Source organism: Petromyzon marinus, chromosome 62, assembly GCF_048934315.1.
Source record: "Petromyzon marinus isolate PM22_M1 ecotype Great Lakes invasive population chromosome 62, UKy_Petmar_22M1.pri1.0, whole genome shotgun sequence".
Classification (NCBI taxonomy): domain Eukaryota; kingdom Metazoa; phylum Chordata; class Hyperoartia; order Petromyzontiformes; family Petromyzontidae; genus Petromyzon; species Petromyzon marinus.
In genome coordinates, this window is record NC_133728.1 from 4,623,117 (window position 1) to 4,640,316 (window position 17,200).

General features: G+C 53.0%; 1 protein-coding gene across 1 annotated transcript in view; it reads left to right on the forward strand.

Annotated features, from left to right (window-relative positions):
• LOC116955904 (cell adhesion molecule 2-like) overlaps positions 1-17,200 on the forward strand; it is a 70,260-nt gene that overhangs the window by 2,165 nt on the left and 50,895 nt on the right. The gene's annotated exons all lie outside the window — the stretch shown is intronic.

Sequence of the window (17,200 nt, forward strand, 5' to 3'; positions counted from 1 at the left end):
TACACACACACACACGCGTACACACACACACACGCGTACACACACACACGCGTACACACACACACGCGTACACACACACACGCGTACACACACACACATTTACACACACACATTTATACACACACATTTATACACACACATTTATACACACACTAGCGCGTACACACACACGTACATATACACGTACACACACGTACACACACACACACATTTACACACACACACATTTACACACACACATTTACACACACGCGTACACACACGCGTACACACACACATTTACACACACGCGTACACACACACGCGTACACACACACGCGTACACACACACACGTACACACATACATACACACACGTGCACGTACATACAGAGACAAAGATCCCCCATATAGTCTTGACAGACTGTTGGGGCAAGTGCTGTTAGCGAGCACCTATGAAGGCCGGCACGGCACACGAGGGGGTGGGTGGCCAGCACCACGCCCGGCCGCCTTTGTCTCCCCAGTGACGATGTTTACCACACAGCTACACCAGGCTTACTCGTTTGAAGCTGTTCGTGTGTACATCCATACACACACAAGACTGTGCACATCAAGTACACACACACACACCATTGCATCACGTACACACACACGCGCGTGTGTGTGCGTGATGCATTGGTGTGTGTGTGTCAATGCGTGTGTGTGTCAGTGCGTGTGTGTGTGTCAATGTGTGTGTGTCAATGCGCGTGTGTCAATGCGTGTGTGTGTCAGTGCGTGTGTGTGTGTCAATGTGTGTGTGTCAATGCGTGTGTGTCAATGCGTGTGTGTGTCAGTGCGTGTGTGTGTGTCAATGTGTGTGTGTCAATGCGTGTGTGTGTCAGTGCGTGTGTGTGTGTCAGTGCGTGTGTGTGTGTCAATGCGTGTGTGTCAATGCGTGTGTGTGTCAGTGCGTGTGTGTGTGTGTCAATGTGTGTGTGTCAATGCGTGTGTGTCAATGCGTGTGTGTGTCAGTGCGTGTGTGTGTGTGTCAATGTGTGTGTGTCAATGCGTGTGTGTCAATGCGTGTGTGTGTCAGTGCGTGTGTGTGTGTCAATGTGTGTGTGTCAATGCGTGTGTCAATGCGTGTGTGTGTCAGTGCGTGTGTGTGTGTGTCAATGTGTGTGTGTCAATGCGTGTGTGTCAATGCGTGTGTGTCAATGCGTGTGTGTGTCAGTGCGTGTGTGTGTGTGTCAATGTGTGTGTGTCAATGCGTGTGTGTCAGTGTGTGTGTCAATGCGTGTGTGTGTGTGTCAATGTGTGTGTGTGTCAATGCGTGTGTGTCAGTGTGTGTGTCAATGCGTGTGTGTCAATGCCTCAGCGTGCACCTAGCCTGGCACCACCCCCCCCCCCCCGGTAGCCTCAGCGTGCACCTAGCCTGGCACCACCCCCCCCCCCCCGGTAGCCTCAGCGTGCACCTAGCCTGGCACCACCCCCCCCCCCCCCGGTAGCCTCAGCGTGCACCTAGCCTGGCACCAAGAATTGGGCGGCGGTTGTGGTGGTTGTTATGGTGGTTGTTGTTGTGGTTATGGTGGTTGTTGTTGTGGTTGTTGTTGTTGTGGTGGTTGTGGTGGTTGTTGTTGTGGTGGTTGTGGTTGTTGTGGTGGTGGTTGTTGTGGTGGTTGTTGTTGTGGTGGTTGTGATTGTTGTGGTGGTGGAGGTTGTTGTTGTGGTGGTTGTGGTGGTTGTTGTGGTGGTTATGGTGGTTGTGGTTGTTGTTGTGGTGGTTGTGATTGTTGTTGTGGTTGTTGTTGTGGTGGTTGTGGTGGTTGTTGTTGTGGTGGTTGTGGTTGTTGTGGTGGTGGTTGTTGTGGTGGTTGTTGTGGTGGTTATGGTGGTTGTTGTTGTGGTTGTTGTTGTTGTGGTTGTTGTTGTGGTGGTTGTTGTGGTTGTTGTTGTGGTTATGGTGGTTGTTGTTGTGGTTGTTGTTGTGGTGGTTGTGGTGGTTGTTGTTGTGGTTATGGTGGTTGTTGTTGTGGTTGTTGTTGTTGTGGTGGTTGTGGTGGTGGTTGTGGTGGTTGTGGTGGTTGTTGTTGTGGTGGTTGTGGTTGTTGTGGTGGTGGAGGTTGTTGTTGTGGTGGTTGTGGTGGTTGTTGTGGTGGTTGTGGTTGTGGTTGTTGTTGTGGTGGTTGTGATGGTTGTTGTGGTGGTTGTTGTGGTGGTGGTTGTTGTGGTGGTTGTTGTGGTGGTTGTTGTTGTGGTGGTGGTTGTTGTTGTGGTGGTGGTTGTGGTGGTGGTTGTGGTTGTTGTGGTGGTTGTTGTGGTGGTTGTTGTGGTTGTTGTGGTGGTTGTTGTGGTGGTGGTTGTTGTGGTGGTTGTGGTAGTGGTTGTTGTGGTGGTGGTGGTTGTTGTGGTGGTTGTGGTTGTTGTGGTGGTTGTTGTGGTTGTTGTGGTTGTTGTGGTGGTGGTTGTTGTGGTGGTTGTTGTTGTGGTTGTTGTGATGGTTGTGGTTGTTGTGGTGGTTGTTGTGGTGGTTGTGGTTGTTGTGGTGGTTGTGGTTGTTGTGTATCGATATGCAAGTGGCGATGTCCGCGTGTATCCCTGCTGCGCACACGGTGTGTGTGTGTCGATATCAATATCGATATACACACACAACGTTGTGTGTGTGTGTATATCGATATTGATACACACACAACGTTGTGTGTATGTGTATCGATATTGATACACACACACACACACACGTTGTGTGTGTGTGTGTGTATCAAGATAGACACACAACGTTGTGTGTATATCGATACACATACACACAACGTTGTGTGTATGTGTATCGATATCTACGACGCTGATACGTCGATCAGCGGTGTTTCTTTGTGTGTGGTGGTGGTGGTGGGGAGCGGTGGTGCAGTGGTTAGCGCTACGCTGCGCTACGAACCTGGCGACCCGGGTTCGATTCTCGCTCACGGTCCCAACACCAGTGACGATTATCTGAACCGGTCCTGGGCCTCCGCTAGGTCGACTCAGCCTCAAATGAGTACCTGGTGTAGCGATGTGGTGGAAACATCGCCACTGGGGAGACAAAGGCGGCCGGGCGTGGTGCTGGCCACCCACCCCCTCGTGTGCCACCGTGCCGGCCTTCGTAGGTGCTCGCTAGCAGCACTTGCCCCTACAGTCTGTTAAGGCTACACGGGGGATCTTTGTCTTTTTTTGGGTGCGGTGGTTGCGTAACGCTGCGTGGAAGCTACCTGGCTACCTGCTCTGTCGCTCCGCACGAAGCTTCAGCGTGCACCTAGCCTGGCACCAAGCGCCACGGTCTTACGCCCCCCCCCTCCTCACTCCTCATCACTTCTCTACGCTTGCGAAACCTCTTCCAGGCCGGCAATGTTCCGAGCGAAACGTCGTCCATTATCTCTAACCATCTTCGCCGGTTCGAAACGTTCAGGGGCTGGACCCAGCCGCAGTGCCGGATTATTAATTATCCTTGTTGCGAAAGTAGCTACACAAGTAGCTACATCATCTGTAGCAGCTGCTACAGATGATGTAGCTACAGCTGCTACAGATGATGTAGTAGCTACTACAGATGTAGTACAACAGATGTAGTAGCTGCTACAGATGTAGTAGCTACTACAGATGTAGTACAACAGATGTAGTAGCTGCTACAGATGTAGTAGCTACTACAGATGTAGTACAACAGATGTAGTAGCTACTACAGATGTAGTAGCTACTACAGATGTAGCAGCTGCTACATCTGTAGCAGCTACTACAGATGTAGCAGCTACTACAGATGTAGCAGCTACTACAGATGTAGCAGCTACTACAGATGTAGCAGCTACTACAGATGTAGCAGCTACTACATATGTAGTACTACATATATAGCAGCTGCTACATCTGTAGCATCTGTAGCAGCTACTACAGATGTAGCTGCTACAGTCAGGGAAAAAAGTATTTGATCCCTTGCTGATTTTGTACGTTTGCCCACTGACAAAGAAATGATCAGTCTATGATTTTAATGGTAGGTTTATTTGAACAGTGAGAGACAGAATAACAAAAAGAAAATCCAGAAAAACGCATGTCAAAAATTTTATAAATTGATTTGCATTTTAATGAAGGAAATAAGTATTTGACCCCCTCTCAATCAGAAAGATTTCTGGCTCCCAGGTGTCTTTTATACAGGTAACAAGCTGAGATTAGGAGCACACTCTTAAAGGGAGTGCTCCTAATCTCAGCTTGTTACCTGTATAAAAGACACCTGTCCACAGAAGCAATCAATCAATCAGATTCCAAACTCTCCACCATGGCCAAGACCAAAGAACTCTCCAAGGATGTCAGGGACAAGATTGTAGACCTACACAAGGCTGGAATGGGCTACAAGACCATTGCCAAGCAGCTTGGTGAGAAGGTGACAACAGTTGGTGCGATTATTCGCAAATGAAAGAAACACAAAAGAACTGTCAATCTCCCTCGGCCTGGGGCTCCATGCAAGATCTCACCTCGTGGAGTTGCAATGATCATGAGAACGGTGAGGAATCAGCCCAGAACTACACGGGAGGATCTTGTCAATGATCTCAATGCAGCTGGGACCATAGTCACCAAGAAAACAATTGGTAACACACTACGCCGTGAAGGACTGAAATCCTCCAGCGCCCGCAAGGTCCCCCTACTCAAGAAAGCACATATACATGCCCGTCTGAAGTTTGCCAATGAACACCTGAATGATTCAGAGGACAACTGGGTGAAGGTGTTGTGGTCAGATGAGACCAAAATGGAGCTCTTTGGCATCAACTCAACTCGCCGTGTTTGGCGGAGGAATGCTGCCTATGACCCCAAGAACACCATCCCCACCGTCAAACATGGAGGTGGAAACATTATGCTTTGGGGGTGTTTTTCTGCTAAGGGGACAGGACAACTTCACCGCATCAAAGGGACGATGGACGGGGCCATGTACCGACAAATCTTAGGTGAGAACCTCCTTCCCTCAGCCAGGGCATTGAAAATGGGTCGTGGATGGGTATTCCAGCATGACAATGACCCAAAACACACGGCCAAGGCAACAAAGGAGTGGCTCAAGAAGAAGCACATTAAGGTCCTGGAGTGGCCTAGCCAGTCTCCAGACCTTAATCCCATAGAAAATCTGTGGAGGGAGCTGAAGGTTTGAGTTGCCAAACATCAGCCTCGAAACCTTAATGACTTGGAGAATATCTGCAAAGAGGAGTGGGACAAAATCCCTCCTGAGATGTGTGCCAACCTGGTGGCCAACTACAAGAAACGTCTGACCTCCAAGTACTAAGTCATGTTTTACAGAGGGGTCAAATACTTATTTCCCTCATTATAATGCAAATCAATTTATAACATTTTTGAACATGCGTTTTTCTGGATTTTGTTGTTGTTATTCTGTCTCTCTATGATCAAATAAACCTAACATTAAAATTATAGACTGATCATTTCTTTGTCAGTGGGCAAACGTACAAAATCAGCAGGGGATCAAATACTTTTTTCCCTCACTGTACTACAGATGTAGCAGCTACTACAGATGGAGTTGCAATGATCATGAGAACGGTGAGGAATCAGCCCAGAACTACACGGGAGGATCTTGTCAATGATCTCAAGGCAGCTGGGACCATAGTCACCAAGAAAACAATTGGTAACACACTACGCCGTGAAGGACTGGGGGTGTTTTTCTGCTAAGGGGATGTAGCAGCTACTACAGATGTAGTATTACAGATGTTGTCCTACAGATGTAGTAGCTACTACAGATGTAGTACTACAGATGTAGTAGTTACTACAGATGTAGTAGCTACTACAGATGTAGTACTACAGATGTAGTAGCTACTACAGATGTAGTACTACAGATGTAGTAGCTACTACAGATTTAGTCCTACAGATGTAGTAGCTACTACAGATGTAGTACTACAGATGTAGTAGCTACTACAGATGTACTACAGATGTACTACAGATGTAGTTGCTACTACAGATGTAGCTACTACAGATGTAGTACTACAGATGTCGTAGCTGTTACAGATGTAGCAGTACTACATTTGTAGCAGCTACTACAGATGTAGCAGCTACTACAGATGTAGCAGCTACTACAGATGTAGTACTACAGATGTAGTAGCTACTACAGATGTAGTAGCTACTACAGATGTAGTACTACAGATGTAGTAGCTACTACAGATGTAGTAGCTGCTACAAATGTAGTAGCTGCTACAAATGTAGTACTACTACAGATGTCGTAGCTGTTACAGATGTAGTACTACAGATGTAGTAGCTGCTAAAGATGTAGCAGCTACTACAGATGTAGCAGCTACTACAGATGTAGCAGCTACTACAGATGTAGCAGCTACTACAGATGTAGCAGCTACTACAGATGTAGTAGTAGCTGCTAAAGATGTAGCAGTTCTACAGATGTAGCAGCTACTACAGATGTAGCAGCTACTACAGATATAGCAGCTACTACAGATGTAGCAGCTACTACAGATGTAGCAGCTACTACAGATGTAGCAGCTACTACAGATGTAGTAGTAGCTGCTAAAGATGTAGCAGTACTACATTTGTAGCAGCTACTACAGATGTAGCAGCTACTACAGATGTAGCAGCTACTACAGATGTAGTAGCTGCTACTACAGATGTAGTAGCTGCTGCTACAAATGTAGTACTACAGATGTAGTAACTACTACATCTGTAGTAGCTACTACAGATGTAGTACTACAATTGTAGCAGCTACTACAGATGTAGCAGCTACTACAGATGTAGCAGCTACTACAGATGTAGCAGCTACTACAGATGTAGCAGCTACTTCAGATGTAGTAGCTACCACAAATGTAGTACTACAAATGTAGTACTACAGATGTAGAAGCTACTACATCTGTAGTAGCTACTACCGATGTAGCTACTACTGCATCTGTAGTAGTAGCTACTACAGATGCAGTAGTAGCTGATACAAATGTAGTACTACAGATGTAGTAGCTACAAACGCTACGGGCCCCGCACTTATCAAGCCCCCCGCGCTAAACGCTTTCAAACTGTCAATTCCGGTTACAGTGATTCTGCACTTGCTCTACTACTATAGTACTATACTGCCCTTCACCTTTTACGAACGAGCGGGTGTTTAAGGTTCGCGGTTTGTCGTATTATCTGGCCCTGTATAGCAAAATGAAAAAAAATACAATTACTTTACTATGCAAGTTAAACATTTGCGTTTTCATATTTAAGTGCGTTTTTTTTTATTAAAACCCCCTTCATAACATCAATAATGCTTCAGGCCCCGTGCTTAAACTTCATGCGGCACTGCCCTGCCTGCGATCCATCCCGGGTTTAACCCGCAGCCAGCCCCGTCGTGCGTGAGGAGCAGATCCTCGAAAGATCCGGACAAAGATCCTCGAAAGATCCGGACAAAGATCCTCGAAAGATCCGGACAAAGATCCCCATCGGTGAGCTCCTCCGGCACCGCGAGGATCACGTGACCAAGTTCCATTCCCGCTCGCCGCCAACACCCAGTGACGGGTTATCTGAACCGCTCCTTGGGTCGCCTCTAGGTCGACTCGGCCTCAAACGAGTAAGCCTGGTTGTAGCGGTGCGTAGTAAGCGTCGCCACTGGGGGAGACAAAGGCGGCCGGGCGTGGTGCTGGCCTACCCACCCCCTCGTGTGCCGTGCCGGCCTTCATAGGTGATGGTGCTACTCGCTAACAGCACTTGCCCCTGCAGTCTGTGATGGCTATCCGGGGGGATCTTTGTCTTTATGTCATTGTTACGTATCGTGGGGGGGGGGGGGGGGAAGATTCCCGGTCCTGGACCTCCCCCCCACCTAGGTCGGCTCAGCCTTAAATGAGTACAGTACTTTTTGATTTAACGCTTTCGTGACTGCAGTGATTCATATTCTTGGTTCTTTCGGTAAAGTCACGTTTATATTGTTTCCCTTCAACAGCGTGCCAGGCCTCCATAGGTGGTGCTGCTGCTACTCGCCAACAGCACTTGCCCCAACAGTCTGTCGAGGCTATACGGGGGTTGGGGTGGGCGGGGGGGAAGTTCTCTGTATTTGTGTCATGCTTTTGTCGTGTTAATCGACAACCGGTTACCGATAAAAACCGGTAACCAAACAATCGGGAAACGCCAGCAAACGAATGATGGCTCAGAGCCAGCGGACAAACGGCATGGCGGCTCAGAAGCTAAAAGATCTTTCCTCCTATAAACTGTTTATTTTTTTATTTAACCAGCTAAGGCCTCCACTGAGCTATGTAACTCTCGTTTTTTTGTTTTAGAAGCTAGGCCGGCCATCACAAATGATGGTCCGACGAGAGGGGGCTCGTCGTCGTCTTCGTCATCACGGTCATCATCGTCACGGTCATCGTCGTCACGGTCATCATCGTCACGGTCATCATCGTCACGGTCATCATCGTCGTCACGGTCATCATCGTCATGGTCATCATCGTCACGGTCATCATCGTCACCATCATCGTCACGGTCATCATCGTCACCATCATCGTCACGGTCATCGTCGTCACGGTCATCATCGTCACGGTCATCGTCACCATCATCGTCACGGTCATCGTCGTCACGGTAATCATCGTCACGGTCATCATCGTCACCATCATCGTCACCATCATCGTCACGGTCATCGTCGTCACGGTAATCATCGTCACGGTCATCATCGTCACGGTCATCATCGTCACGGTCATCATCGTCACCATCATCGTCACGGTCATCATCGTCACCATCATCGTCACGGTCATCATCGTCACGTTCATCATCGTCACGGTAATCATCGTCACCATCATCGTCACGGTCATCATCGTCACCATCATCGTCACGGTCATCATCGTCACGTTCATCATCGTCACGGTAATCATCGTCACCATCATCGTCACGGTCATCATCGTCACCATCATCGTCACGGTCATCGTCGTCACGGTAATCATCGTCACGGTCATCATCGTCACGGTCATCATCGTCACGGTCATCATCGTCACCATCATCGTCACGGTCATCATCATCGTCACGTTCATCATCGTCACGGTCATCATCGTCACGGTCATCATCGTCACCATCATCGTCACGGTCATCATCGTCACGTTCATCATCGTCACGGTAATCATCGTCACCATCATCGTCACGGTCATCATCGTCACGGTAATCATCGTCACGGTAATCATCGTCACGGTCATCATCGTCACGGTCATCATCGTCACGGTCATCATCGTCACGGTCATCGTCGTCACGGTCATCATCGTCACCATCATCGTCACCATCATCGTCACGGTCATCGTCGTCACGGTCATCATCGTCACGGTCATCATCGTCACGGTCATCATCGTCGTCACGGTCATCATCGTCACGGTCATCATCGTCACAGTCATCGTCGTCACGGTCATCATCGTCACGGTCATCATCGTCACGGTCATCATCGTCACAGTCATCGTCGTCACGGTCATCATCGTCACGGTCATCATCGTCACAGTCATCATCGTCAAATGCGCGGCAGTAGCCAAAGATTCTCAACGTGTGGTGGCGTCCATTCGAAATGTGGAGTGGAAAAAAAAACGAATTCGGAGTAACCCGGAGAAAAATTAATTCCACGCGACCACGGAGAGAGAGAGAGAGAGACGCAGACTCCAAATATACAGCAGCAGCAGCAGCAGGCGTCGTCAGGGTCGGGATGGAACCCACGACCTCCTGCGTACCAGGCGAGGTAGTTAACATCTCCTAGCCACCGTGATGATGATGAGAGAGAGAGAGAGAGACGCAAACTCCAAATATACAGCAGCAGCAGGCGTCGTCAGGGTCGGGATGGAACCCACGACCTCCTGCGTACCAGGCGAGGTAGTTAACATCTATTAGCCACCGTGATGATGACAAAAAGACACGCAAACTCCAATTATACAGCAACAGGCGTCGTCAGGGTCGGGATCGAACCCACGACCTTCTGTACACCAGGCGAGGTAGTTAACATCTCCTAGCCATCGTGGTGCCCCCCCCCCTCCTCCTCCATACGGTTACCGGTTAATCCACCATCATCAACAGCAAAAACCGGTTTGCGCTGTTGGCAGTGCTTGAACACCCGCCTGGATTCCGACGCGGATGAAATCGTCCCACAATGCAACGTGCCAGCGACGTAAACAAATTCCCCCCGCCCCTTTAAATACAAACGAGTTGATGATTGTGCCTCGATTTGAAGCTTTCGTGACTGCGGGAATCCATTTGATTAGAAAATCAAATAGATCACGACGATGGAAACGTCGCGATCTTTTTGATTTCCTAACCCACGTGACTTTGCCCCAAAGAACCAAAGAGAGTTGATGATTGATCATCAGCAAGCACTTCGTGTGATCTATTGAAGGGTTGGTGGGTGAGTTTGTTTGTGTGTGGTGGGATTGTTTGGTGGAGTGCTGTGCGTGTAAACCAGCGGTAGTGTGGCGGGTAGTTCATAGTTTCATTAGTTCCATTTATTTTTGGGTGTAGCCCTGTGAGCCATTCGGCTCTTGAATCGGGTGCAACCTCAACAAACAAAAAAACAAAAACATGAACAAGAAAAACATCTTAAAGTGATTCTGTGACTGTGCAAACAGAAAATCCAGGGGGGGAAAAAAAACATCAAAATATTCCTGAGCTAGCACCGTGCACCGTGGCTGTGTGCAAAACATCCCAGTGGGGTGTTTTGGCGGGTGGCGGGTAGCTGGTGGTAGCTGGTGGTAGTGTGGTGGTAGCGTGGTGGGTAGCTCGTGGTAGTGTGGTGGTAGTGTGGCGGGTAGCTCGTGGTAGTGTGGTGGTAGTGTGGTGGGTAGCTGGTGGTAGTGTGGTGGGTAGCTGGTGGTAGTGTGGTGGGTAGCTGGTGGTAGTGTGGTGGGTAGCTGGTGGTAGTGTGGTGGTAGTGTGGTGGGTAGCTCGTGGTAGTGTGGCGGTAGCTGGTGGTAGCTGGTGGTAGTGTGGCGGGTAGCTCGTGGTAGTGTGGTGGTAGCTGGTGGTAGTGTGGCGGTAGCTGGTGGTAGTGTGGCGGGTAGCTCGTGGTAGTGTGGCGGGTAGCTGGTGGTAGTGTGGTGGGTAGCTCGTGGTAGTGTGGCGGTAGCTGGTGGTAGTGTGGTGGTAGTGTGGTGGGTAGCTCGTGGTAGTGTGGTGGGTAGCTCGTGGTAGTGTGGTGGGTAGCTCGTGGTAGTGTGGCGGGTAGCTCGTGGTAGTGTGGTGGGTAGCTCGTGGTAGTGTGGCGGTAGCTGGTGGTAGTGTGGTGGTAGTGTGGTGGGTAGCTCGTGGTAGTGTGGTGGGTAGCTCGTGGTAGTGTGGTGGGTAGCTCGTGGTAGTGTGGCGGGTAGCTCGTGGTAGTGTGGTGGGTAGCTCGTGGTAGTGTGGCGGTAGCTGGTGGTAGTGTGGTGGTAGTGTGGTGGGTAGCTCGTGGTAGTGTGGTGGGTAGCTCGTGGTAGTGTGGCGGGTAGCTCGTGGTAGTGTGGCGGGTAGCTCGTGGTAGTGTGGTGGGTAGCTGGTGGTAGTGTGGTGGGTAGCTCGTGGTAGTGTGGTGGGTAGCTCGTGGTAGTGTGGTGGGTAGCTGGTGGTAGTGTGGTGGGTAGCTCGTGGTAGTGTGGCGGGTAGCTGGTGGTAGTGTGGTGGGTAGCTGGTGGTAGTGTGGTGGGTAGCTCGTGGTAGTGTGGCGGGTAGCTCGTGGTAGTGTGGCGGGTAGCTCGTGGTAGTGTGGTGGGTAGCTGGTGGTAGTGTGGTGGTAGTGTGGTGGGTAGCTCGTGGTAGTGTGGCGGGTAGCTGGTGGTAGTGTGGTGGTAGTGTGGTGGGTAGCTCGTGGTAGTGTGGTGGGTAGCTCGTGGTAGTGTGGTGGGTAGCTCGTGGTAGTGTGGTGGGTAGCTGGTGGTAGTGTGGTGGGTAGCTGGTGGTAGTGTGGTGGTAGCTCGTGGTAGTGTGGTGGGTAGCTCGTGGTAGTGTGGTGGGTAGCTGGTGGTAGTGTGGTGGGTAGCTGGTGGTAGTGTGGTGGGTAGCTCGTGGTAGTGTGGCGGGTAGCTGGTGGTAGTGTGGTGGTAGTGTGGTGGGTAGCTCGTGGTAGTGTGGTGGGTAGCTCGTGGTAGTGTGGTGGGTAGCTCGTGGTAGTGTGGCGGGTAGCTGGTGGTAGTGTGGCGGGTAGCTGGTGGTAGTGTGGTGGGTAGCTCGTGGTAGTGTGGTGGGTAGCTCGTGGTAGTGTGGTGGGTAGCTCGTGGTAGTGTGGCGGGTAGCTGGCGGTAGCGTGGTGGTAGCTGGTGGTAGTGTGGTGGGTAGCTGGCGGTAGTGTGGTGGGTAGCTCGTGGTAGTGTGGTGGGTAGCTCGTGGTAGCGTGGCGGTAGCTGGCGGTAGCGTGGCGTTAGCTGGTGGTAGTGTGGTGGGTAGCTGGCGGTAGCGTGGTGGGTAGCTGGTGGTAGCGTGGCGGGTAGCTGGCGGTAGTGTGGTGGTAGCGTGGTGGGTAGCTGGTGGTAGTGTGGTGGTAGCGTGGTGGGTAGCTCGTGGTAGCGTGGTAGTGTGGTGGGTAGCTGGTGGTAGTGTGGTGGTAGCGTGGTGGGTAGCTGGCGGTAGCTGGTGGTAGCGTGGTGGGTAGCTGGCGGTAGTGTGGCGGGTAGCTGGTGGTAGTGTGGTGGTAGCGTGGTGGGTAGCTGGCGGTAGCGTGGCGGGTAGCTGGTGGTAGTGTGGTGGTAGCGTGGTGGGTAGCTGGCGGTAGCGTGGTGGGTAGCTGGTGGTAGTGTGGTGGTAGCGTGGTGGGTAGCTCGTGGTAGCGTGGTAGTGTGGTGGGTAGCTGGTGGTAGTGTGGTGGTAGCGTGGTGGGTAGCTGGCGGTAGCTGGTGGTAGCGTGGTGGGTAGCTGGCGGTAGTGTGGCGGGTAGCTGGTGGTAGTGTGGTGGTAGCGTGGTGGGTAGCTGGCGGTAGCGTGGCGGGTAGCTCACGGTAGCTCACGGTAGCTCACGGTAGCGGGTAGCTGGTGGGAGCGTGGCGGTAGCTGGCGGTAGCGTGGCGGGTAGCTCACGGTGGTGGGTAGCTGGCGGTAGTGTAGCGGGTAGCGCTACGCTGCGCTACGAACCCCGTGAATCGATTCCCGCTCACCGCCAACACCCGTGACGGCGATTATCTGAACCTGTCGTGGGCCCTCCCCTGGGTCGACTCGGCCTCAAATGAGTGCCTGGTGCGGCGGTGTGTGGTAAACATCGCCACTGGGGGAGACAAAGGCGGCCGGGCGTGGTGCTGCTGGCCACCCCCACCACCTCGTGTGCCGTGCCACCCTTCACAGTTGCTCGCTTAACAGCACTAACAGTCCGTTAAGGTAATACGGAGGATCTTTGTGCATCTGTCATTGTGTGTGTGTTGGTGGTGGTGTTGGTGGTGGTGGTGTTGGTGGTGGTGGTGTTGGTGGTGGTGTTGGTGGTGTTGGTAGGGGGTGGTGGTGGTTTTGGTGGTGGTGTTGGTGGTGGTGTTGGTGGTGGTGTTGGTAGGGGGTGGTGGTGGTGTTGGTGGTGGTGTTGGTGGTGGTGTTGGTGGTGGTGTTGGTGGTGTTGGTAGGGGGTGGTGGTGGTTTTGGTGTTGGTGGTGTTGTTGGTGGTGGTGGTGGTGTTGGTGGTGGTGTTGTTGGTGGTGGTGGTGTTGGTGGTGGTGTTGGTGGTGTTGGTGGTGGTGTTGGTGGTGGTGTTGGTAGTGTTGGTGGTGTTGGTAGGGGGTGGTGGTGGTTTTGGTGTTGGTGGTGTTGGTGGTGGTGTTGGTGGCGGTGGTGTTGGTGGAGGTGGTGTTGGTGGTGTTGGTGTTGGTGGTGGTGTTGGTGGTGGTGGTGTTGGTGGAGGTGGTGTTGGTGGTGTTGGTGGTGGTGGTGTTGTTGGTAGGGGGTGGTGGTGTGGGTGGTCGTGTTGGTGGTGTTGGTGGTGTTGTTGTTGGTAGGGGGTGTTGGTGGAGGTGGTGTTGGTGGTGGTGGTGTTGGTGGTGGTGGTGGTGTTGGTGGTGGTGTTGTTGGTAGGGGGGGGGGGGCGGCGGGCGGAGATGGTCTCCCGGGCGAGGTGCTGGGGGAGGGTGGCGTTTGTGCACAGGCTGCCCTATATGACGTCATAACAGCGGTCTGGACCGCTGGACGGGTTCCACGGGATTGGAAGGATGCCCTGGTGGTCCCCCTTTTTAAGAGGGGGGACCGCACGGGCTGTGGCAGCTACGGGGGCATCTCACTCCTCAGTGTGCCGGGAAGGGTCCTGGCAAGGATTGTTCAGCATCGCCTTGCCGGGCGCGCTGGGGAGAGGCTTGCGGAGCCCCGGTGCGGTTTCGGGAGGGGGCGGTCCTGCACGGATGCCGTATTTTCTGTCCGTCTGCTGCAGCGGAGGTGTGGGGAATTCCAGCAAGACCTACATCTCTGCTTTATTGACCTGGTCGGGGCCTGTGGTGCCATCGGTGGGCCTGGGCTCTGGGTCGTTCTTCGTGCTTTTGGAGTGCCTGACCCTCTGCTCACGATCATTGGGGACCTTCGTGATGGTGAGCGGGCCCGGGTGAAACTGCATGGCCGGGAGTCGGAGCCATTCCCTGTACACCTTGGGGTGCGACAGGGATGTCCTCTGGCTCCCACATTATTTAACATCTGTTTTGACCACGTAGTTCGTGAGGCCTTCGGTGGCTGTGCCGGGGGAAACTCCATGTGGTACAGATATGATGGGAGGCTGGTCGATGCCCGGGTGCGGTCGGGGGATGGCTCCCTGTTGCTCAACCACGTTGTGTGTGCTGATGACTTGGTGATAGCTGCTCAGTCAGGGGAGGAGTTGGAGGCGCTGCTGCTGAGACTGGAGCGTGCCGCTAAGAGGTGGGGCCTTACCATCAGCCCCACCAAGGCTAGGCACCTGCCTGGGTGTTTTGTGCCATCGGACACTCCACCCCCACAACTCCCAATCGGTGATGGGGCAGTTGTGGAGAGAGTGGACAGTTTCCCATACCTGGGCAGTGTGCTTGTGACTGGCTCCAGTTTAACAGCAGAGGTCTCACTCCGAATCAGTCGAGCGGCAATATCTTTTCATCGGTTGCGTAACGCTGTGTGGAAGCTACCTGGTTTGTCGCTCCGCACTAAGCTTCAGGTCTTCTCGGCCACGGTCATTCCCTCCCTTCTCTACGCTTGCGAGGCGTGGGCCCCCCTGGTGGAGCATCTTTGCCGGTTGGGGGCATTTGGGCTGACCTGCCTGCGATCCATCATGGGTTTGACCGGACTGGATTGTGTGAGGAGCTCACAAGTCCTTGAGGGATCTGGGCGGGGTCCCATCGGTGAGCTCCTCCGGCGGGCAAGGCTGCGATGGCTGGGTCATGTAGCCCGCATGCCCAGCCACCGCATGCCGAGGCGGCTTTTGTTTGGCCGGGTTGAGGGGGCTGGGCAGGCGCGGCGCGGGCTAGAGAGGAGATGGAGTGACGTGGTACAGGAGGACGTGGAGCTGAGTGGACTTGCCGATGACTGGTACCAGCGGTGTCAAGATCGGCCTCTGTGGAGGAGGCTCGTGAAGGATGCTACTGGGCAGTTGGAGGCAGTCGCCCTCCAACAACAACGGAGGGCGGAGGAGCGACGCTCACAACAGCGAGCGGAGCGCCGGGTGGCTAAAGCACAGCAGGTTGGCACAGCAGGGGGCACAGGTGGTGCATCAGCCAGTCATCTCAGTCAGTCGACCCGTGGCACCTGGGTCTGCCCCGTGACCTCCTGCCAGCGGGCGTTCGACACTTCACGTGGCCTCAGGGTGCACATAGCCTGGCACAAGCGTCGTGGTGACGTCACCGCCACTTAGTGGCGAATGGCGGTTGTTGTTGTTGTTGTTGGTAGGGGGTGGTGGTGTTGGTGGTGGTGGTGTTGGTGTTGTTGTTGGTAGGGGGTGTTGGTGGTGGTGTTGGTGGTGTTGGTGGTGTTGGTGGTGGTGTTGGTGGTGTTGGTGTTGGTAGGGGGTGTTGGTGGTGGTGTTGTTGGTAGGGGGTGGTGGTGTTGGTGGTGTTGTTGTTGGTAGGGGGTGTTGGTGGTGGTGGTGTTGGTGGTGTTGGTGCTGTTGGTGGTGGTGTTGTTGGTGGTGGTGTTGGTGGTGGTCTTGGTAGGGGGTGTTGGTGGTGTTGGTGTTGGTAGGGGGTGTTGGTGGTGGTGGTGGTGGTGTTGGTGGTGTTGGTGGTGTTGGTGGTGGTGTTGGTGGTGTTGGTGTTGTTGTTGGTAGGGGGTGTTGGTGGTGGTGGTGGTGTTGGTGGTGTTGGTGGTGTTGGTGGTGGTGTTGGTGGTGTTGGTGTTGGTAGGGGGTGTTGGTGGTGGTGTTGTTGGTAGGGGGTGGTGGTGTTGGTGGTGTTGTTGTTGGTAGGGGGTGTTGGTGGTGGTGGTGTTGGTGGTGTTGGTGCTGTTGGTGGTGGTGTTGTTGGTGGTGGTGTTGGTGGTGGTCTTGGTAGGGGGTGTTGGTGGTGTTGGTGTTGGTAGGGGGTGTTGGTGGTGGTGTTGGTGGTGTTGGTGGTGGTGATGGTGGTGTTGGCGGTGGTGGTGTTGTTGGTAGGGGGCGTTGGTGGAGGTGGTGTTGGTGGTGGTGGTGTTGGTGGTGTTGGTGGTGGTGGAGGTGGTGGTGGTGGTGGTGGTGTTGTTGGTGGTGGTGTTGGTGTTGGTGGTGTTGGTGTTGGTGGTGTTGGTGTTGGTGGTGTTGGTGGTGGTGTTGGTGGTGGTGGAGGTGGTGTTGGTGGAGGTCTGTATGCATCAATGAGCTGTGGACCCAAATTAACAACAAACAAAACCACGTGACGTGTGGAGATCAATTATAGTCTAGCAGCGCCCTCGACAGACGAGGTTAAGTTACACACACACGGAGATGAACACACACGGACTAATTGAGCGACGTAAGGTACATTGTAAATCTCGTGCGTGACAGTGCTGAGCGTTCGTTCTCTAGCCTGTGGCTGGGTGGGTGGCTGGGTGGGTGGGTGGCTGGCTGGGTGGGTGGCTGGGTGGGTGGGTGGCTGGGTGGCTGGGTGGATGGGTGGGTGGGTGGCTGGGTGGGTGGGTGGCTGGGTGGCTGGGTGGGTGGATGGCTGGGTGAGTGCGTGAGTGACTGGGTGAGTGACTGGGTGAGTGACTGGGTGAGTGCGTGAGTGAGTGAGTGACTGGGTGAGTGAGTGACTGGGTGAGTGCTTGAGTGACTGGGTGAGTGCTTGAGTGACTGGGTGAGTGTTTGAGTGAGTGAGTGACTGGGTGAGTATGTGAGTGACTGAGTGAGTATGTGAGTGACTGAGTGAGTATGTGAGTGACTGAGTGACTGGGTGAGTGACTGAGTGACTGGGTGA